The following is a 24,554-nucleotide window of genomic DNA, read 5'->3' as shown; positions in this document are numbered from 1 at the left end:
CCAAATGACCAGGAACCCAGGAATAAAGATGGGAGCTACCTCTGCATTTTGTGGAAGGGGGGGGGGAGGACAGTACTGGCCCTTGGAGGGAAATGATAGACATGATCCACAGACTCACTCAGCAGAACTTTGACACACATACACCCTGTTCACAACCCATTTGGGAACAGCAACACACAGCTCCCCCCCCCAAAAAAAAAGAACCTGAGCATTTGCAACATGTAATTAACCGAAAGAGTGACGGTTTTTATGGCTAATCAATAGAAGATAATAGAGGGTGTAGATCAATCAGTAAGCTTCCAGAGGCCACTGCCAAATTCTCTGGGACCAAAACCATCACAGACTCCCAGATTCCAAGCACACATACCACAAACAATCAATTTTCTATTTTTTTAAGCGCTCATAGACTTGCGTGTTAGTTTATGATTCAGCCCTTTTGTCTTAGTAATTCGTTTAGTACACGGGTGTCAAACACAAGGCCCGGGGGCCAAATCCGGCCCGCCAGACCTCGTCATGTGGCCCGCCGAGCGCCCCAGCCAGCGGGACCCAGCAGCGGGACCTTGCTGCTGAAGCACAGCGCCAACAAACAGCTGGGGGCGGGCGGGCGGGGTAGAAAGGCAGCCGGGGCAGCGCTGCGTGGAGCGCCCCGAGCCACAGCAGGAGAAGGAGGAGGCAGCTTGCCGGGTCAGCACCCGGCAGCGCTGCACGGAGAGTCCCGAGCCTCTGGGACGCAGCAGTGCTCTGTAGCACTTTGAATCCTCCTCCTCCTGCCACGGCTCGGCGCCTGGAAACGGCTGCTGCTGCTGAAGCACAGACAAAGCACCCAGCAGCGCTGCGTGGAGGAGGAGGAGGATTCAAAGTGCTACAGAGCACTGCTGCATCCCAGAGGCTCGGGACTCTCCGCACGGCGCTGCTGGGCACCGACCCGGCAAGCCGCTGCCTCCGCCTCCTCTTGCCTCACCTCCTCCTCCTGCCGCGGCTCAGCCTCATGAACGTGAGCTCAGCAGCGGCTCAGCCTCACGAACGTTTTAGGAGAAGGCTTTACGCACTTCTCCTAAAACGGACACCCGCTGCCTCATGCTGCACGGGAAATGCTTTTTGCCCCTGGGTCCCTTCGCGCTCTTTTCTGGCGCTGAATCAAGGCGCCGACCCCCCCTTCCCTTTCTTTCTTCCTCTCTCTCGTTCTTATTCTTTCTTTCCCTCTCCTTCCTTCCTTCTTTATCTCTGTCTTCTCTCCCTCTTTCTTTTTCTTTCCTTCTTTATTCCTTCTTTCCTACTCTTCTTTCTCTCACCTCTTTCCTTCCTCTCTCCCTCCTGCTCCCTCTTTTCTTTCTTTCTTTCTTTCTTTCTTTCTTCCTTCCTTCCTTCCTTCCCATCTTTCTTCCTCTCCCTCATTCTTATTCTTTCTTTCCCTCTACTTCCTTCTTTCTCCCTTTCCGTCTTCTCTCCCTCTTTCTTTTTCTTTCCTTCTTTATTCCCTTCCTTATTTCCTACTCTTCTTTCTCTCCCCTCTTTCTTTCCTTCCTTCCTCTCTCCCTCCCACTCCCTCTTTTCTTCCTTCCTTCCTTCCTCCCTCCCTTCCTCCCCTCCCCTCCCTCTCCTCAGAAACATAGGATGCTGCTTTATACTTCTGTCCCTTAAACCCTGGAACCAGGAGAGCAGCTCCAGTGAGTCAACCTCAGCCAGTCCCTTTGGTGAAGGGTGGTGGCTCACTGGCAGAACATCTGTCCTGCATGCAGAAGGACCCCAGCATCTCCAGGTACCAGTAGCTCTGCAAAGCACCTGCATGAAACCCTAGCGAGCCTCCACCACCCAGTGCAGTTACCAAAAATCATTTTTCAATAAATTGTACAATAATTGTACATTTGAATATCTACTTGTCATTATTGTGACTATGTTTCTGCTTTCAGAGCTAGTTATTACTTACATTATTACAAAAAACAGTAATAATTGAATGCAGTGACAATAATTTATGATAATAAAGAGTGGACACATAGTCCTACAGATACAACCGGCCCTTTGAGGGTGACCAAACTGCTGATGCGGGCCCCGATGAATTTGAGTTTGACACCCCTGCTTTAGTACATTTCTTTGTTCTTTCACTTAGGCTGCACGCCCACCATACATTTGAAGCATGCAACTTCGAAACTACAGCTCCCAGGATTCTTTGGGGGGGGGCAAGTCATGTACTTTCAATGTATAGAATTTACACTGTTTTATTCTCTAGTCTGTTGCTCACTTCGTTGCTTACACACTTTGGGTTATAGCTCGTGTGAGCCATACTCAGACTAGAACCACTGAAATAATAGTGTAGAATCATAGAGGTGGGAAAGACCATGAGGGTCCTCTAGTCCATCCCCCTGCAATGCAGAAATCTTTCACCAAATGTGGAACTCGAACCCACAACACTGAGATTAAGACTCCCATGCTCTACCAACTGAGCTATCTCAATAGACTTAAATCTTACTGGTTACTTACCTTTGAGGTTGAGGTTGAATCCTGACAAGACAGAAGTACTGTTTTTGGGGGACAGGAGGCGGGGAGGTGTGGAGGACTCTCTGGTCCTGAATGGGGTAACTGTGCCCCTGAAGGACCAGGTGCGCAGCCTGGGAGTCATTTTGGACTCACAGCTGTCCATGGAGGCGCAGGTCAATTCTGTGTCCAGGGCAGCTGTTTATCAGCTCCATCTGGTACGCAGGCTGAGACCCTACCTGCCTGTGGACTGTCTCGCCAGAGTGGTGCATGCTCTAGTTATCTCTCGCTTGGACTACTGCAATGCGCTCTACGTGGGGCTACCTTTGAAGGTGACCTAGAAACTACAACTAATCCAGAATGCGGCAGCTAGACTGGTGACTGGAAGCGGCCGCCGAGAGCACATAACACCGGTCTTGAAAGATCTACATTGGTTCCCAGTACGTTTCCGAGCACAATTCAAAGTGTTGGTGCTCACCTTGAAAGCCATAAACGGCCTCAGCCCAGTATACCTAAAGGAGCATCTCCACCCCCATTGTTCTGCCCGGACACTGAGGTCCAGTGCCGAGGGCCTTTTGGTGGTTCCGTTGTTGCGAGAAGTCAAGTTGCAGGGAACCAGGCAGAGGGCCTTCTCGGTGGTGGCGCCTACCCTGTGGAACGCCCTCCCATCAGATGTCAAAGAGAAAAACAACTACCAGACTTTTAGAAGACATCTGAAGGCAGCCCTGTTTAGGGAGGCTTTTAATGTTTAATAGATTACTGTGTTTTATTATTATACCTACTAATTTACAGTTTTATTTTGCTGGATTTGCAGAGGCTTTATGCTGGTTATTTCTGTGCTTTTCTATTGTAGTATGGTTTTGCTGTTATTGTGTTTATTCTCCGGTTATGTGTTCAGCACTTAGATAATGTGTTTTTAAGGCTCCTTATTAGTAAATTTAGCCATTCTACTTCTTCCTCATCTGACTTCCTCATTTAGTCTTTGACTCCTTTGTCCACTGCAAGCAGAAATCACTTCCTCCTTTCAACCCCAGCTCCCCATCAGCAGTTCACGGACCGGGTTGGATAGGAACTATAGTTCAAAATATTTGGAGGGAGCCAGGGGGATTCGAATCGAACCCACAGGAAGAGAGACATCAGCCCATGGTGGTGCAGATTTGCCCAGTCCTAATCTTCTTTACAGTGAAAAATAACTAATAGCCAATTTTCAGGCTGTTTGCGGGGGTGGGAAGGAGAGAGAGAGAGAGAGAGAGAGAGAGGACATACAGCATCGATTCCAACCCCCCCCCCATGACACAAGAGTGCCCATAATTTATTGCTTTCATTTTGAAAATCCTGACAATTGAAATTATGGCTTAGTACATTTGGCCTGCACTATACCTGACCTTTTGAGCAATATTAAGATAGTTTTATTATCGAGCCCAGTGTCCGACCAATTTCAGCGCACGCGGATTCCTCACCCACCCATTTTGTTTTCCCCCTTTTCTTTGCAGAAGAGGGGGATAGATCTCTCAAATGGATTGCTGGCAAAGTAATTTCTTTTTTCTTTTTTATTTCACCTACTGGATCCACACACCCCCACCCCGCAATATGGTAGATCTAGATTAAATGGGGAGGAGGCAATAATTCAAGCTGGTGTTTTGATGCCAATGACATCATGTGGACACCCCCCAAAACACCCATCCCATAATAATCATCTGTCTGAAAGCACCCTATACCTTGAGATGAGATAAGATTAAAACCTTCCAGGTTGTCTGAATGTGACAACAACAGCTCTTTACACTTAAGGACCGAAAACATGCCCTTAAATCAATGCATTGCCAATTTGTGTTGCTATTCAAAGCATTGCCCTGGATATTTTAATGAAACTGTATTGAAAACTAGAAAGGAACATAGGAACATGGGAAGCTGTGTTGGTCCTTTGGTCTATCTAGCTTAATATTGCCCACTCTGACTGACTGTGGCTCTCCAGGATTTTGGGGAGGGATTTCCCCAGCCCTCCCTGGAAATGCTGCTGGTTGAGCCCAGAACATTCTGCCTGCAAAGTTTCTGCCACCAAGCTATATCCCTTCCTGTACCATCTTTCCAGTAAGTTTAGAAAAGAAAAGAAAAATCTTCTAAGCTTTGGGGAAAGTGAGTTAGTTATTTGAGAAGGGAACTTGTTTTATCAGCTATTTTCTCTCCACTAGGTGGCGGCAGAAGACTATCCCAGCCAGCGCCCAGTGTCAAAACAAATCTTACCAAGTGCATCTTATAGATGTATTTCCCTCAGATATTGCTGGAAACCCAATAAAAACAGTGCCTAGCTCGCTCCAGAATAACTTTTTAACAATTATGAAACAACGACGGAAAGGAGGCGGCATGTGAAATAGGTTGTGTGCGGGTTTTAAAAATTTTAACCCTATTTTTTACAGCACATTGCTAGATCAAGTGTTCTCTGCTAATGATCACTTCGCGCAGCGGATTTCTTGGTCATGTCCCAGAGAACACATCTGTCTGTTGAACAGATGTGCAGGAAAATGCAGCAGTAGCCGTTCCCCTCTGTCCCTGGAAAATAGGGACACTTGGAGGGTCTGTGAGCCAAAAAGTCTGAAGGGGATTCTTTGAGATTGTGCAGATTTCACCCCATAAACTTCATTCCCCCACATTTTCAAAAATGCTTGAATAAGGCCAAGAGGAAAGCAGGATCTTTCTGTTTCTGTTCGATATTCTCAATACTTCAGGTATTCAGCAGCAAGCTAATGCTAGAAGCGTTGTTGTTGTTGTTGTTGTTGTTGTTGTTGTTGTGCTTATTTCTTGCTCAATAGCTTGTTGACAGGCCTTTCCGAGAAGCTCGTATTTAACTGGAGCTTTATGTAGCTTCCCAAACAGTCCAGACATATCCCATGAGTGTTGAGCCGTGCACAATAGAGAGAGGCAGAGAGCGCACATCCATAAATTACACAAAGGTTTTACACAAAGGTTTTGTAAATGTCACTGAGCAACAACAAAAAGGCAATTACATAAGCTCCTTTTTTCCTGACATGCAGGGAAATCTCTCCCTTTTTAACATACACTCAGCATTTTTTACAAATGCAGGGTCTTTTGACCATATAACCCACCAGAGCACATGGTCTTTTGGAGAGATGATGGGCAAGGGGAACTTTTCAGAGCTAAAACATGCCCCATGATATCACACGGCAGGGTGACATGAGGATTGCCTCCTTTCCCACCTGTCCCTGCAACTGTGCTTTTAGCAGCTGCTTAATTAAGTAGCTGTGCTTTACCTGCTAGCATCTGCACGTTAGGTTTCTTTTCTGCAAAAAAAAAAAAAGCTCAAGGAACAGCCCAGGCAGGAGCAGTTTTTTTTTGGGGGGGGGTCCGTTTGCAAGCCTTCAGCCATTGGCCCTTCTCAGGGTTGAAACTGACCGTTCGATTGATAAGTGGTTCCTTGATAGTCTCCAGATCCAAGATTTTACACATTGTGTACCTGTTTGGAAGTATTGGAAGAATAACTCAGGTTATATTACGGCTGGAGGTTTGCGTGGGGTTAAAGCAGGCGGAGATGGGAACATTCCCGCATTTTTAAATGTTCTTATTGTCCTTCGATCTCTGGGCTCGTCTAAATTCCTAGACGAATAAGCATTTCCTAAAATAAACATAATACTTTCTTACTTCCCCCACTTACGTCTCAGTGTGACCGCTTAGTAAAAAGGCTGCTCATGCAAGTCTTCAATATGCAGCAGCTGGCATCCAAGTTATGGGTGCAAACTCTGCTAAGCAATTCAAAAACACACCTAAATGTCTCAGAACAGGGATGAGGGATGCCTGCCTCCTCTCCAGCTCCCAGCCTTTTCAGCCATCTTATCAGGAATGGTGGGGCTTGTAGCCCAGAAACATTTGGGGAGGCCTGCACGATGCCCACCTTAGAACATTTCCTGGACATGATGCATCCTCTGCTACACTAGCCGAAGTTTTTGTGTTGCTTTCTCTGCTGATGCTGATGCAGATCCTGCTTCTACCCACAATGCATAAGGAGCGACTGTCCCCAGCAGCAATCCAAGTACACCTGATTACTTAGTCTGATCTCTGCGAGGTCAGGGCTAATCAGTTTCAAACGCCAGGCCTTCTGCTTTTGTTTAATATAGCCCACTGAGATTAAAATGGGATTAGAGCTGGAGCCATGGTGAGAAGAGCTTCCTAAGAAGCCGAATTCTTTTTTCACTGCTCTTTTGCAAATGCAAAAGAGTGAAGAGGAGGAAGCATCCTGTTTTCCTCGAGGGTCCCAAACCACCTACCACAGCCACTTCTAACACAATCTCCCCACCCCTAACCAATGGTTGCACATTGATGTGTGTGTGTGCAGACACACGCTCAGTTTAAGACTCCAGCTTTGCGAGTGTGACCCTAAATTTCACTTTCGTTTCCAGAGCTCTTTCTGATTAGATTGCCAGCTTTCAAATTTGCCCTTGTTGCCAGCTGTCTTTTTTGCATCAGGCCAGATGTGATTTTGGCCACATCTTTGAATCCTGCGATTGGGATTCTCTTTTTCTTAGTTTAAACTCACAACAGCTGGAAACCCTGACCCAGGCTGGGACTGCACTGTGGGAGAAAGTGTTTTGCAACCCATTTTCCTCCGTGCTATTGTGTTTTCTTTGACAGTTTTGAACGTGTGATTATCAGTGGAGCAAACTTTCCACCACAGACGGTCCTGATTTTGGACCCAGCTGTAGGAGGGAGGAGAGAGGCATCTCACAGCACACACCTAGGTCGACCTTGCTGAAGCAAAGTAGGTGATAATATATAGCTCCTTGACTTGAATTCTTGTTTCCTGACCCCTTGGCCCCTTTCAGTGACATGGTAGCAATAGGCTGTGGCTCTGCTCTAGTGCGGGGCAGCAGCTAAACGCTTGTGCATTGAGCCAGAATGTCCCTAATTGAAGTTGCTCATGTGCCTCTAAACAAAACTTGAACTCCAGATATTGTCACTGTCTGATGATGTAGTGAATGCTTGACCTGCTAATTTCCTAAGATCAAGCTCCAAAAGTCACAGGAGTGGGCCAAGTTGTTATTTTATTATTTGTTGGCAACCCACTTTTTAATTCGGAGCTTGCCTCTGTCCCATATGCAGTGTGAACTTCAACAAGGAAAAAAGGGGGGGGGGAACTGGATGTACATTTCCAAAATATAAGATAAAAAACAAATAAAATAAAACCGACATACAGCAGCAGTGTTTTGTATTGTGTGTATGATGTAAGTAATGCGCCCCACCTGCTAGCCTGCTCCCTCAAATATCACTGGTTTGCTCATTTCTCTTTATAGGGTGCCTACATTCTGCTATTTATAATTATTAGTAATTTGCATCATATATTTACACCTATTATTATTTCATGTTATAGCAGGTTTCTAGAGACTAGCTTATGAGTCTTTGTAAATTGTGTTTCTAAAGGAACTTTTGTTATTGCCAAATGCCAATGTGTTTGCATTATTAAGTTTGTTATGAATAAAAAATCATTTTTAAGTTAGAGCATAATAATTATTTCACAATAAATATTTGTTGTTGTTGTTGTTGTTGTATAGTCGTTTAGTCATGTCCAACTCTTCGTGACCCCATGGACCAGAGCACGCCAGGCATTCCTGTCTTCCACTGCCTCCAGCAGTTTGGTCAAACTCATGTTCGTAGCTTCGAGAACACAGTCCAGCCATTTCGTCCTCTGTCGTCCCCTTCTCCTAGTGCCCTCCATCTTTCCCAACATCAGGGTCTTCTCTTCTCATGAGGTGGCCAAAGTATTGGAGCCTCAGCTTCAGGATCTGTCCTTCCAGTGAGCACTCAGGGCTGATTTCCTTCAGAATGGATAGGTTTGATCTTCTTGCAGTCCATGGGACTCTCAAGAGTCTCCTCCAGCACCAGAATTCAAAAGCATCACAATTAATATACTTCTTCTTAATTGTATTTCAGTTCAACAATTACTTTGATAAAATACATATTTTTGTTATGTGCAAATGGCTTTAGATACCTATGAGGTCCACCGATTACCATATAGCATCTATTCAACACAAAAAGCAGCGACAATTTGTTGTTGACAAAGGAGACCTGGACATAGAAAGGGCCCCATTACCTTCAGTAGCTGGGGGCCTCATCAAACCTAAATCTGGCCCTGAGCCACACCCTCTGGCTGTGAGCATATTAACAGTTTAAAACGAATCCACACCTTATGTCGAATCACATGAACATGTCATCGTGCGCATTGTAAACAATGTGCAACTGTGCTTTGACGCACAGCATGGTTGGGGGTGTTTCTAAGTTGCCTGCTGTCTTGTCCACACCGGTGGGAGAGAGGGAGGATGGATAATAATAATAAATAATAATAATAATAATAATAATTTATTTATACCCCGCCCATCTGGCCGGGTTCCCCCAGCCACTCTGGGCGGCTTCCAAAAAAACAGAAATTCTAAAATACAGAAATCCATCAAACATTAAAAGCTTCCCTAAACAGGGCTGCCTTGAAATGCCTTCTTTGCTTTGTATTGCTTACATTTCCAGATGGGTTGAAAGGTGGTTTGGGGGACAATATGTCAACGTGGAGCATCTCTCAAGAAACTAGAGCATAGATGGGGACTTCACAAGCCAGGAGTGGGAGTGAGCAGGATGCAGAGGAAACAGTAGTGTGTACACAGCCACCCTAAGCCTCATCTCCTTTTTAAAAATTATTTTATTTATGATTTTCAGTTTTATACATTTCAGTAATGTTACCATCATTTTAACTTTTCAAAACTCGACATCCATCCCCCTCTTTCTGCGGTTCCTTAAATTTATTTGTAATATTTTCTGCATATCCAAATTAACTTAATTTGCTCGTTTATTCATCTACTTTAAATATATACTCTTATAAAACTGCAGGTTATTTCAATCATCCTGCCAATGTTCCTACCTGTTTGCAGTTATTTGTAAATATTCAAATAACCATTTCCATTCTTTTACAAAAAAAGCTTGTTATCTTGATTTTTTATTTTCCCGGCAAGATTTGTAATTTGTAATTTCTGCATATTCCATAAGTTTTTGTATCCATTCTTCTCTTACTGGGACTTCTTCTTTCCATTTTTGGGCAAGTAGCATTCTTGCTGCTGTAGTCTCATATATATGAATAAATTTCTATAGAGTTTGGGTAGTTCTGTCCCTCTGATTCTGAAAAGGAAGTCTTCTGGGTTTTTTCCAAACACTATTTTAAAAATCTTTTTCAATTCATTATATATCATTTCCCAGTAAACTTTAACCTTACTACAAGAACTTCCCCAACTGCAATGTAATACTGTCCAGGGTCGCTGACCGTTGCCGTTACTGCCGTTACTGAAATCACGCACCTGACATGTTTCGAACCTTCTGGTTATTCCAATTATTCTTTTAATAAATCCAGGAAAAAAATTATTCACAGTTCTCTAAACTTCAGACACACTTCCTGAACCTTGGTGATATTACAGCATGCTACTTGCATAAGCTTTCTCTTCCTTTGTGTTTGAAAGAGTCATAATAAATGGTTGGGTCAAGGCCATTATGAGAAAGTTTTGATCCCGCTCTGATTTCCTCCATCACCCCACCATTTTTTTAAACCAACTCTATTAGACTGGAATTACAGAGCCATTAGAGGGTTTTTTAAGGCTGTTATCCTTTACAAACGGTGAGTGTCACTCCAGGGTAATGATTCTCAATTGCGCTCCTTTTGTGATGGACAATTTGCAGACTACTGGGAGTTAATGAATTTCAGGCTTTGTCAAGCCTGACTGCCACATTATGCCACATTTATTCCACATCTTCCCGTCATTCTGCTAAATGAGCATTGATTAGCTCTTAACCTGCTCTGGGGCCAGAGATTGCAATAGTAATTTCATTACCAATCTTTATTGTCGCAGCTAGAACCTCTTTATATTCACACACACACACACTCCTAAGAATATATTTTGTAAAATAATCTGTCTCAAGATTTCTGTGACTAATGAGGCAAAAAAACAAAACCCTTGGCTGTGGAAAAAAGGGTTAGATTGGCATTCTCTTATGGGCTGCTGAGTTTTAAAGTGGTACCTTGATTCTCAAACGCCTTCGTACTCAAACAACTTGGAACCCAAACACTGCAAACCCGGAAGTAAGTGTTCCGGTTTGCAAACGTTTTTCGGAAGCCAAATGTGCTCCGTTTTGAGTGCCATGCTTCTGTTTTGAGTGTTAAGCTGAGGTCTGTCTGTTTTTGCTATTTATTTTGAGTTTTTTGTTTCTGTGGCTCTTTTTGTTTTGTTTTTGTGACTGTGTGGAACCCAGTTCAGCTACTGACTGCTTGATTGTGTGACTGCAGTACATTGTTCGTTGCTTTCATTTTATGGATCCGTGGTCTCGTTAGTTAGTAAAATGTTAAATTGCTGTTTTAGAGGATGTTTTTAAAAGTCTGGAACGGATTAATCCGCTGTGCATTACTTTCTATGGGAAAGCGCGGCTTGGTTTTGGAACGCTTTGGTTTTGGGATGGACTTCCAGAACGGATCATGTTTGAGAACCAAGGGGCCACTGTATTATAGCCTTTCCAGGGGTGACGTTGATACAGTTGCTGTGGCGGAATTCAAGACTGCCATCAAAGGCTGACATCTACTGTCCCCTATGACGCCACACCCTTCAAGTGTCCCTATATTCCAGGATTTACAAAAGCCATCCTGGTTTCTGATTTGATCCTGGAATGTCCTACTTTTCCTTAGGACGTCCTTTCCCCCCCCCCAATTGGAGAAATGTTGGAGAGTATGGAGTTATGCGCCCCCCGAGCCAAGAAGATAAGAAAAGATACGACCTTTAGAAGACATCTGAAGGCTGCCCTGTATGGGGAAGTTTTCTTTCAATGTTGAATGTTGAATGATGTTTTCATGTGTGATAGAAGCCACCCGTCTGATGAAGATTGGGACACCCTAAGGCAGCGGTGCCCAAACTTTTTTCAAAGAGGGGCAGATTTGATGAAGTGAACATACATGAGGGCCAGGCCAAAGTTGTTGAGCTTTTTTTTAGGATTGAACCCCAAAGCAATGGGGCACAGGTTAAATCGACCGTCGTGCCGGATTAGGCCTCCAAAACAGACTTTGGACATGCCTGCGGGACATTCCGGGATCAGAAACCAGGACGGCTTCTGTAAATCCGGGACTGTCCCTGGAAAATAGGGACACTTGGGGGGGGGGTCTGGGCATGTTTACTGTTTATTGAACATTAACATGGCACTTTACAGGTGGAAATTGGCAGCAACAGGTGACCCCAGTCACCTGGCAGGAACAGGGCAAACCCAGTCTCTGGCTGCTGCTCCAAAGAAGCGGACATGGAGCAAAGGATTCAAGCTACAAGAAAGAAGATTCCACCTAAACATTACAAAGAACTTCCTGACAGTAAGAGCTGTTCGACAGTGGAACTTGCTGCCAAGGAGTGTGGTGGAGTCTCCTTCTTTGGAGGTCTCTAAGCGGAGGCTTGACAGCCATCTGTCATGAATGCTTTGATGGTGTTTCCTGCTCGGCAGGGGGTTGGACTGGATGGCCCTTGTGGTCTCTTCCAACTCTATGATTCTATAATTCTATGATTCTATGATCTATAAGAAGGACTGAGGTTGATGCTTCTCAAGCTACCACAGCATTCTCAGGACCACAAAAGAAAGAGAGCCTACCTGTGAGTGTAGCAGCCGTTTAAAATTATTCAGGAGTCCCATAAAATGGCAATGTGCACAACATATGGGTCTCTCGTCTGTTCCCAGTTCCCAGTGTGCATGTACAAACTTAAATAATATGGATTCAGTTTTTTAAAAAGGAAAAAGTTGTGTCCTCCCTTAAAGAGGGTGCGTGTTGCGGTGAGACCTGGCAACCAAACCCTGTGTTGTGGGTGAGTATGATTGGATAGCCACAACACCCAATTGGTGGGTCCCTTGATGCTGGGTTCAATCAGGCCAATGGGACTCAGGCTAAACAGATCAAGGGACCTATATATAGCCATGCATGTGCCCCAGAGCTTCATCTTTCGGTGTGTGCATTCGGAACACCCGCCCACCTCTCCCTACTTTTAGGGCTGATGCACTTGACCTTGCTATGCCGTCGTGTGTCGTCTGTCATTGGGACAGGGGCACGGCAGGAATTTTCCCCACTTGGCTGATTGGCTGGTGCCATTTGGGTTTCACCTGCCGCGTAGCAAATCGTCACAACTTGTAAGGTTGTGGATAGGCTCTGGTTCAAGTGATAGGGATGGGGGAACGCTCTCGCCATCCCTATGTGAAGGGTATTCCATTAAAGGAATCCAGGGACTCAATGGTTTGGTCGATCCTGTGAGGGGGTTGTGCCTGTGCCAGAGTCCAGGGGGATATCTGGGTGGTGGACATAGCCTGTTCCCAGCTTTCCACCAATAATAATAATAATAATAATAATAATAATAATAATAATAATTTATTATTTATACCTCGCCCATCTGGCCGGGTTCCCCCAGCCACTCCAACAAAACACCAAAATACAGAAATCCATCAAACATTAAAAGCTTCCCTAAACAGGGCTGCCTTAAGATGCCTTCTAAAGGTCTTGTTTTTCTCTTTGACCTCTGGTGGGAGGGCATTCCACAGGGTGGGTGCCACTACCGAGAAGGCCCTCTGCCTGGTTCCCTGTAACTTGGCTTCTCGTAGCGAGGGAACCGCCAGAAGGCCCTCGGAGCTGGACCTCAGGGTCCAGGCAGAATGATGGGGGAGGAGATGCTACTTCAGGTATACTGGACCAAGGCCGTTTAGGGCTTTAAAGGTCAGCACCAACACTTTGAATTGTGCTCGGAATCGTACTGGGAGCCAATGTAGGTCTTTCGGGACCGGTGTTATGTAGTCTCGGCGGACGCTCCCAGTCACCAGTCTAGCTGCCGCATTCTGGGTTAACTGTAGTTTCCGGGTCACCTTCAAAGGTAGCCCCACATAGAGCGCATTGCAGTAGTCCAAGCGCCTATCCAGGTGTTCACCCTTGGCTGCTGGTGCCCTGGGTCAGCGCTACCTGCAAGGGTGCAGGGAGCTAGTCGAACCAGAGCCTATACAACCACTCACCTGATGTAATCAATAAAGTTGCGGTCTAAATTCTGCCAAAAACCAAACCAAAATTTGAGTCTTGTCTGAATTTATTTAAGGGGGAGGTTTAAAGGTTCTTAACATGCAAATAAATGGCCGCAGAAAAATTGGGTACAGATTTGAATGCCAGCCGTCCCCCTTTTGGCAAAGGCATGGAAGCATGATCAAGGCCCCCCAGACAGTTGCATTTTTAAATAATTTCAAAATAAGTTATCAAAAGTTTAATGCAGACACTTTTTTAACAGGCAAAAGAAATGCAAGGAAAAGCTGGCGATTGCATTAAGGAAAGAACATTCGTTTGCACTGCTAAATATGCCATTCTATTTCAGAGCAATTATCACAGCAATTAAATGCCAAAAAACAAAGGAAACAAAGCTAGGGTAAAGCTGTTAACTCTGTTTGAGGTTGCTATGACTTCAAGCACACACACAAAACTGATCAGCTCATGCAAAAAAAAAAAAATCAACACAACTGAGTCATCTATTTGATCTTCTGACCCAAGCAGGCCACAGGTTGAAAACAGCATCATCATCATCATAATCAACGTTTCATAGATGTTTCTGGATAAAGGTCTGAATCCTTCTGAAACAAGGCAGATTATTCCAAAATGCATTAGCCTTGCATGATCTGCAAATCACTAAAAGCTACTGTAATTAACTTCATTGATTGTCAGCTGTAGATTTTGTAAGCAGCAGGTACAGTATTGTTTCCTGTGTGTTGCCCTCATTTAAACTGTCCAGAACAGTTAAAACTATCTGGCCTAATGCCATTAGTTTTCAAGCAAGATTTCAAACCTTTTCAAAAGCCCTAAGATTCAGGGAAGGGTTGCCATCTTCTTAGAATCATAGAATCATAGAGTTGGAAGAGACAACAAGGGCCATCCAGTCCAACCCCCTGCCAAGCAGGAAACACCATCAAAGCATTCTTGACATATGCCTGTCAAGCCTCTGCTTAAAGACCCCCAAAGAAGGAGACTCCACCACACTCCTTGGCAGCAAGTTCCACTGTCGAACAGCTCTTACTGTCAGGAAGTTCTTCCTAATGTTTAGGTGGAATCTTCTTTCTTGTAGCTTGAATCCATTGCTCCGTGTCCGCTTCTCTGGAGCAGCAGAAAAAAACCTTTCTCCATCCTCTATATGGAATCCTTTTATATATTTCAACATGGCTGTCATATCACCCCTTAACCTTCTCTTCTCCAGGCTAAACATACCCAGCTCCCTAAGCCGTTCCTCATAAGGCATCGTTTCCAGGCCTTTGACCATTTTGGTTGCCCTCTTCTGGACACGTTCCAGCTTGTCAGTATCCTTCTTGAACTGTGGTGCCCAGAACTGGACGCAGTTCTCCAGATGAGGTCTGACCAGAGCAGAATACAGTGATACTATTACTTCCCTTGATCTAGATGCTATACTCCTATTGATGCAGCCCAGAATTGCATTGGCTTTTTTAGCTGCTGCATCACACTGCTGACTCATGTCAAGTTTGTGGTCTACCAAGACTCCTAGATCCTTTTCACATGTACTGCTCTCAAGCCAGGTGTCTCCCATCCTGTATTTGTGCCTTTCATTTTTTTTGCCCAAGTGTAGTACTTTACATTTCTCCTTGTTAAAATTCATCTTGTTTGCTTTGGCCCAGTTGTCTAATCTGTTAAGGTCATTTTGAAGTGTGATCCTGTCCTCTGGGGTGTTAGCCACCCCTCCCAATTTGGTGTCATCTGCAAACTTGCTCAGGATTCCCTCAAGCCCATCATCCAAGTCATTGATAAAGATGTTGAATAAGACTGGGCCCAAGACAGAACCCTGTGGCACCCCACTAGTCACTACTCTCCAGGATGAGGAGGAGCCATTGATGAGCACCCTTTGGGTTCGGTCAGTAAGCCAGTTACAAATCCACTGAATGGTAGCATTGTCTAGCCCACATTTTACCAGCTTCTTTACAAGAATATCATGGGGCACCTTGTCAAAGGCCTTGCTAAAATCTTAATGCAGTCTTTCTCCTGTGCTCTTTTTTAATAATAGTTTTTATTGATTTTCCAGATTTTTCATCGTAACATCCATTTTATAGATAAAATATAAAAGAAAAACATTTGGCTACATAAGCCTGGAACTTCCCTCATCCACGATTAATGGTTTTCCAACTTCATAACTAAATACAGTATGCTTTTTGTTCTTATTAATATTACTATTAAATCATACTCTTAAATAGACATTTTATAATTTATAAATTGCATTTAGTAACACCTGATAATTACTGTAAAACCTACAAAACTTCTTGTTTTGTAGTGATGTCAAATGTTGACAGATATATATATACCATTTCCCAGAAAGCCTTCACCTCCTTACATACCCACCACGTGATTAAAAAGTACCCCCTGTTTCTTTACATTTCCAACACTGATTTGTTCTATACATTTTTGCTAAATATGGTCTGAAGCTCAACATCAAAAAAACCAAGATCATGGCCACTGGTCCCATCACCTCCTGGCAAATAGAAGGGGAAGAAATGGAGGCAGTGAGAGATTTTACTTTCTTGGGCTCCTTGATCACTGCAGATGGTGACAGAGGTCACAAAATTAAAAGACGCCTGCTTCTTGGGAGAAAAGCAATGACAAACCTAGACAGCATCTTAAAAAGCAGAGACATCACCTTGCCTACAAAGGTCCGTATAGTTAAAAGTTATGGTTTTCCCAGTAGTGATGTATGGAAGTGAGAGCTGGACCATAAAGAAGGCTGATCGCCGAAGAATTGATGCTTTTGAATTATGGTGCTGGAGGAGACTCTTGAGAGTCCCATGGACTGCAAGAAGATCAAACCTATCCATTCTTAAGGAAACCAGCCCTGAGTGCTCCCTGGAAGGACAGATCGTGAAGCTGAGGCTCCAATACTTTGGCCACCTCATGAGAAGAGAAGAATCCTTGGAAAAGACCCTGATGTTGAGAAAGATGGAGGGCACTAGGAGAAGGGGACAACAGAGGACGAGATGGTTGGACAGTGTTCTCGAAGCTACGAACATGAGTTTGACCAAACTGCGGGAGGCAGTGGAAGACAGGAGTGCCTGGCGTGCTCTGGTCCATGGGGTCACGAAGAGTCGGACACGACTAAACGACTAAACAACAACAACATCATTTTCATTACATTTTCTTTAAGCAAACTGCCTGCTGTAAAATCTTTCTCCTGTGCTCTTAATAGCAATTTGACAAACAAATATTTAGGATCTCAAGCTTTTTCTACATGGTTTTCAGCCAGCATGGACCCTCGGAGCTCATCTTCTTTGTTTTGTTCAATAAAAGAAATATTTAAGAGCAACCAAGGGTGATTTCATTAAAGCACCAGTTCTAAACAGCTGGTGCACAGAAATATATTCTTGGTGGAATCCCTTTACGGCCCATGAAAATCTGAGGCTGAATACCTTCCAAATGTGATGCGAGATTTTCCTGATTTGGTTTTAACCATGCATGCAGGTTGTTTTAATTTATATATTTATGCATTATTTTCGTATTCTCTCTCTGTGTGTGTGTATTAATAAAACTTTTCTTACTTGACTGAACTCGTGAAAAGGTGCAGGATGCAAATTAATTTTTAGTTAAAAGGGTCACCCATAATAATGAAAGTGTTTGTATGAATGTGGCTACAGGGTGTTTACTTTATAATATTTAATATATATTTACTAAAAGATCTACTAGTTCCCACAAATGCGCATAAGAAACATTTGGATTTATTAAAACAATATCTGTGGGATCTAGAATCCATCCTAGTTTTGTGATTGCAATTTGTTTTAAACTATTTTTTTAATGTTGTGTTTTAATTTGTTGTGACCTGCCCTGGAAGTTTAAGGTGAAGGGTGAGATTATTACAATTCAGTATTATTAATAATATTTATTATTTTTGTAGCCTTTCTAAAGTCCCATTAAATTCAGTGGGAGAGACTTTAGTACATATTTGAATATTTTACTTTGAATGAAGTGTGATTTAAAAGTGCTTCATACCCCCCCCCCCCGGTTATGCTCATGATCAAAAAAACTGCTTGAAGATGCAAAAAGGGGAAAGAAAAATATGACCCGTGTATTTGGGCTGTTTTTCCAACCATAACATTATGGTACTTGAGCTACAAGAATGGACAGCTTTCATTTAAGACATAAAACAGCAGGTACTCAGGTAATTATATTGTGCCTGCTTAAATTACTTCTAATATAATAAACTTGTCATAGTTGAGAGTAACTAACAGGGGATGGATGAGTGCTAATGGAGCCACCGCCCCAAAAGGTTTTAATTTGGTTGTTTGAACATTTCACTCTCTGAATCACACAGCCAAGACGTATTTATTATTGAAGAGTCTGTTGAAATATTAACTCTTGCCATTCTAAACTGAGCAGAGGTTACTTCCAATACTCCAATCTCTGAGAATTTCACTGCTATTTATTTATTTATTTATTTATTTATTTATTTATTTGCTGCTGCATCATACTGTTGACGCATGCTAAGCTTGTGGTCCACCAAGACTCCTTTTTGCTGGGTTTCCTCCATCTTATATTTGTGCATCTGGTTCTTCCTGCCTAAATGCAGAACCGGACATTGTCCTGTTCTCACCGGTGCCTATGGGAAGCTGCAAGCGGGACCTGAGCAGGACAGCACTCCTTCCACTTGTACTTCCAAACAACAACAACAACAACAACAACTATTTATTATTTATACCCCGCCCATTTGGCTAGGTTTCCCCAACAGAATACTGTGGTACCCCTTAAAAGGATTGAAAACTGGACTGATGACTATGGAATTTGCTGGACTGAAGGGGGTTGGCTGGGGCCAGAGGAAGAGCAGGTATGTTATCAAATAGATATATAGTAAATTAAAATTTGGAATGATTAAATAGTTTAAAAAGAATGGAAGTCCTTGGAGGATAAAAATTAGGCAAGGGAAGAAAAGAAAGATTGTTTAGATGGAATTATGATAAGATTTGGAAATAAGAATATTAAATTCAGAATGTGATTTTGATAAATAGAATGGGAATAATGATAAGAAATCTGTTAAATGAGAATTGGAAATGAAAATTGGGGTAGGGGGGAGGTTGGGGAAGCCCTTACAATGTTTATTGAAAATGAATGACCATAAATAGTTTTTCCTTTTTTTCTCTCTCTTTTTTCATTTCTTCTTCTTCTATTTTTAATCCTTTTTTCCCTTTTTGGGGGGGGCTGGGCTGGGTGGGTTTTTTCTTTTTAGTCATTTTTATTTTTTATTTTTATTTTTTTATTCTTTTTTAGTATAGAGTTAAAAAGTGCATTTGGATAAATAGTTGGGTGGACACTCTCCTTCTTTCTGCCTTGTTACTCTGGAGCTCTCTGGTGGCAGGAGGAGGCACTGGGGCGGGGGAGAGGGGGGAGGGTATAAATCCAACTATAAAATGGACCACCTTCGGCTGTCTACTTGCATGGGACTCTCTCGTGGCAGGAGAGGGCCCGTGGAAGGGGGGGTTGGAAGAAGGTGGAGAATATGTTATGTATGTTCTGTTTTTTAATGTGTAAAATCAATAAAAATTATTTTTTAAAAAAAGAAGAAGAAAGAATACAGTGGTACCCCGGGTTATAGACGCTTCAGGTTTCTGACTCCGCCATCCCAGAAATAGTAACTTGGGTTAAGAACTTTGCTTCAGGATGAGAACAGAAATCGCGTGGTGGCAGCGGGAGGCCCCATTAGCTAAAGTGGTACCCCAGGTTAAGAACAGTTTCAGGTTAAGAACGGACCTCCAGAACAAATTAAGTTCTTAACCCGAGGTACCACTGTACTAACAACACAATAAAACATCAAACATTAAAAACTTCCCTAAACAGGGCTGCCTTCAGACATCTTCTAAAAGCCAGATAGTTGTTTATTTCCTTGACATCTGATGGGAGGGCTTTCCACAGGGAGGGCGCCACCACCGAGAAGGCCCTCTGCCTGGTTCCCTGTAACCTCACTTCTCACGGTGAGAGAACCGCCAGAAGGCCCTTGGAGCTGGACCTCAGTGTCCGGGCAGGATGATGGGGGTGGAGACGCTTCTTCAGGTATACTGGACCGAGGCTGTTTAGGGTTTTCAAGGTCAGCACCAACAATGATTTGTGCTCAGAAATGTACTGGGAGCCAAAGTACTTTCTGGACCAGTATTATATGGTCTCAGTGGCTACTCCCAGTCATGAGACTAGCTGGTGCATTCTGGATTAGTTGTAGTTTCCGGGTCACATTCAAAGGTAGCCCCACGTGGAGCGCATTGCAGTAGTCCATGCGGGAGATAACGAGAGCATCATCATCATCATTCTTTATTTGACCATCAGTTAGAAAAGATAACCAGAGCATGTACACCACTCTGACGAAACAGTCAGCGAGCAGGTAGGGGTCTCAGCCTGCGTACCAGATGGAGCTGGTAAACAGGTGCCCTGGACACAGAATTGACCTGCGCCACCATGGACAGCTGTGAGTCCAAAATGACTCCCAGGCTGCAAACCTGGTCCTTCAGGGGCACAGTTGCCCCATTCAGGACCAGGGAGTCCTCCACACCTGCCCGCCCGAAACAGTACTGCTGTCTTGTCAGGATTCAGCCTCAATCTGAGTGGTACTCAGAGACATGCAAAGCCTTATCCTTCCCCACTCCACCCCATTGTGAGCTGGAAAATTATTCTGCATACGCCTCTTCCTCTTCAACATCATGCTATTTGCATTTTGTTTCCTCTAGCCCTCTTCCTAAAATAGGGTGTGCATTGTGAAGTATTAGAAAAAATGATTGCAATTCCAATCATCTCTTATTTCTCGATCTCAATTAGCATTTAAAAGCCCGGCTCCAATTTGTATTTAAATATGCCGCCTTTGTAGTCATGGCAATCTCCTTCGCTTGCCTCTTCCCATTTTAGAATGTACTGATTTTAGCTGCTCTTCAGGTGCTTCTCTCATCTGAACCTCTTCTCCCACTCTCTCTCCCTCTGCCACCTAAGTACATGTAACAAAAGAGTCATAATAAAAAATTGCCTAAAAATAGAATACTGCTCTGATAAACACCACCGAAGGAAGCATTTTGGGAAAAGGAATGAATGAACAATTATTCCTTTGTGATCTTCAGCAGGTGTCTTCATTCATGTGATACAGAAGTAAACCAAAAATACATGCTTTCCTCTTCTCACATTTATTCATGGGATACGCATATTTTACAAGGGACAGGAAAACGAAGAGAATCTTACAATAACCTACTATTTAATTCCATGGTGGGGTTTGTCTGGTTGTTCGCAAAGTGGGGTGGCCTGAAATCACTCAAGGGAGATTGAAAAGCAGCACCTTATATTGCTATGTCTTAGGCCAGGCATCCCCAAACTTCGGCCCTCCAGATGTTTTGGACTACAATTCCCATCTTCCCCGACCACTGGTCCTGTTAGCTAGGGATCATGGGAGTTGTAGGCCAAAACATCTGGGGGGCCGCAGTTTGGGGATGCCTGTCTTAGGCTAAATCCGAAGATAAGTTTGAGCTCATCTTAAGTTTTGCTTATTGCTAATTATCCTAATGTTCCCCAGAGGCCTCGGTCTGAGCAAGGACATCTTTTTAAACTCCATTGTGCAACTTTGATTACTTCCATCTTTTTTCTGGCTGGGCTTCCTGCATCCTTCTAACAGCTGCAAGAGGAGAATTCAGCTGCTGAAACTTTCCTCATCAGTGAATTAACATGTTTCGGGAATGCTCAACCTTTTGAATTTATACTTGCTGTTCAGGAAACCTGGTTGGTGGGGCAGGCAGAGGAACTGGCAAACCTCATTTATGTGGGATGGAACACTGGGGCAGACAAGTCACAACAGTTCCTAGAGTGTCCACTAAGAGGAACTCACCTGGAGGGACACCTGACTAAGTTCAGTTCCTGTTCCTCCAGATATGCAGATGAGATGGATTAGCTGGCAGACAAAAGCCCCTAGCCAGCAGCCATTCTCTCTCTTAGCCATTTCTCCTTCAATGGGAACACATCTCCAGTTAGGATGGTTCTCCCTCTTGGCCTGCTGCCAAGAGAGAGACCAGATGGAGCCTCACTTTACTATGTAGACTCCAGATGTACATATTTGTAACTTTTCTATGTAAGCCTGCCTTTCTGAGATTATGCTGTTAACTCAGGATGCCATGCGAGTAAACTCTTATCTTATTTTAATACTATTGTGTTGTGTATTTCTTTTAAGAGGGACAAAGGGGATTTGCCAGGAAGTATAATATTGAAGTATAATATTGTTGCAGAGGTTCTAACAAACCTAACGCTCACGCTTTGCTGCGCACAAAAGGGGAATGTCACTCTGCTGATATTGGAAGCTTGCTAACACAAGCTTGGATAGGATCTATCTAATAATATATCCTAATCCACATCCCTAACATTCCCACAATTTGCTCCCTGCCACATCTTCTGCTTTGGGATGCAACGGAATAGGCAAGCATCCAGCGCCGTCTTAAGCGCCCCTGTCGCCATGGTGCGCCGGATCTCTCTGGCGCCCTTCCGCCCCGTTTTGCAGCGCGGTGGGCGAGTGGGCGCGGCGCTGCTGCGCGGCGGGCAGGCACAGCGCGATCTCTCCGGCGCCCTCCCGCCCCATTTCCCAGCGCGGTGGGCAGGTGGGCGCTGCGCGCAGCGGACCGGCGGACCGGCCGGCCAGCGGGCGGGTGCAGCTCGCGGCGCCCTCCTGGCGGGCCGGCGCCATGGTGCCCTGTGCCACCGGGGGTCTACGAAGAGCCGGCCCTGCAAGCATCTAGCAAGCAAAGCTTTCCCCATCTCATTTCCATGTCAGGAAAAAGCACCAGAAGTATCCCGATCACTTACTTTGTGTACTCTGTGCCTTAGGGCTGCTGTTTGTTATTTACTCATTTATAATACTTTATATACAGTGTTCTTGAACATGAGTTTGACCAAACTGCGGGAGGCAGTGGAAGACAGGAGTGCCTGGCGTGCTATGGCCCATGGGGTCACAAAGAGTTGGACACAACTAAACGACTAAACAACAACAACAACAACACTTTATATACCACTTTTCCATTTTCAGTATATACCTAAAGCAGTATATGGAGTTAAATAGGTGAAACAAAACATCTCAATTCTAATGTTTTCTCTAGAGTTTTGTATTCGAGTCTTGGAGGTGATATAGGGCAGGTGGCATCACCCGCATGTTTGGAGGGAGCTGATGAACAGGCAGAAACAGTGAAGAGGTGACAGAAGGCCATGAAGCCCCCGAGATGGGCAGTGACCCCCCTACTGGCATGTGGGTCTAGGCATGTGCCCAATGATGCTAAGGCCAATGCCCACCTTCTTGTGTCATAAACAGCAGCTTAATTCACAGAGGTCACCTGCTGAAGTTTTTCATGGAATTGAGATTCATCACTAGCTAATATCTTCACCTCTGCCTGTTATTTAGATAAATAACAACTGTCCAGGAGCCTAGTTGTGCAGCCTTTCAATCCAGAACGCTTCTCAAGGCATGAATAAACTATACTGTACCTACCCCCCAGGACTGGTCCAACCCTACCACCCAACATTGCATTGTGCGAAGGCTGCAAGTTCATCCCCAGGCCCTGAGCCACTTCTCATTAGGTAACTGCTCTCCTTCCCTTTCATCCCATTTCATTCCTGCAGCAGCTGGGATGTTCTGTTGCCGGGCTGTGCATTTCTTCTCTCTGTCTTTTCACCTTCCAAGGGCAGAGAGGGATGAGCCAGATGCAGCCGTGCAGCCAGGTGTGCCCCCGGAGAGACGCTGAGTGATGGCAGCTGGATAGTCTATCACCTGGCTGTGTGACTGCAGGATTGCAGGTCGTCTTTTCGAAGCCCAAGGACAAAGTGGGAGATGCCAGGTGCAGCAACGGCAATGTCTTCTCAGGTGAAAAATGGGCAAGTCCACTTGTGAAACAGGAAAGGCATTTAATAAACCCACCCGTCCTCCTGTGCGTGTTTGTACCATTTTGTTCGCAAAACTGCAAGCGAGCACTGAAACACTAGCATGGGCTGCGCTGACTGGGGCGGAAAACCTCTAAAAACGTCCCTAGTCTTATTATAAATGGACACTAAGTAAGTCAAATGGTTAGAACTTTATAATGGACAATGTAGTACACTGAGGTACAATGTAGTACACCTCAGGTATGCAGATGACACAACCTTGATGGCAGAAAGTGAGGAGCAATTAAAGAACCTTTTAATGAGGGTGAAAGAAGAGAGCGCAAAATATGGTCTGAAGCTCAACATCAAAAAAACCAAGATCATGGCCACTGGTCCCATCACCTCCTGGCAAATAGAAGGGGAAGAAATGGAGGCAGTGAGAGATTTTACTTTCTTGGGCTCCTTGATCACTGCAGATGGTGGCAGCAGTCACGAAATTAAAAGACGCCTGCTTCTTGGGAGAAAAGCAATGACAAACCTAGACAGCATCTTAAAAAGCAGAGACATCACCTTGCCAACAAAGGTCCGTATAGTTAAAACTATGGTTTTCCCAGTAGTGATGTATGGAAGTGAGAGCTGGACCATAAAGAAGGCTGATTGCCGAAGAATTGATGCTTTTGAATTATGGTGCTGGAGGAGACTCTTGAGAGTCCCATGGACTGCAAGAAGATCAAACCTATCCATTCTTAAGGAAATCAGCCCTGAGTGCTCCCTGGGAGGACAGATCGTGAAGCTGAGGCTCCAATACTTTGGCCACCTCATGAGAAGAGAAGAATCCTTGGAAAAGACCCTGATGCTGGGAAAGATTGAGGGCACTAGGAGAAGGGGACGACAGAAGACGAGATGGTTGGACAGTGTTCTCGAAGCTACGAACATGAGTTTGACCAAACTGCGGGAGGTAGTGGAAGACAGGAGTGCCTGGCGTGCTATGGTCCATGGGGTCACGAAGAGTCGGACACGACTAAACAACAACAAGTACTGTACACTGATATACAATGGAACCACCAAGGAACATAGCTGCCAAGTTATCCCTTATTTTAAGGGATTTTCCCTTATGCTGAATAGGCTTCCTCGCGAGAAAAGGGAAAACTTGGCAGCTATG

Source organism: Zootoca vivipara, chromosome 15 (genome assembly GCF_965207765.1).
Source record: "Zootoca vivipara chromosome 15, rZooViv2.hap1.1, whole genome shotgun sequence".
NCBI lineage: Eukaryota > Metazoa > Chordata > Lepidosauria > Squamata > Lacertidae > Zootoca > Zootoca vivipara.
Note: the sequence above shows the minus strand (reverse complement) of the source record.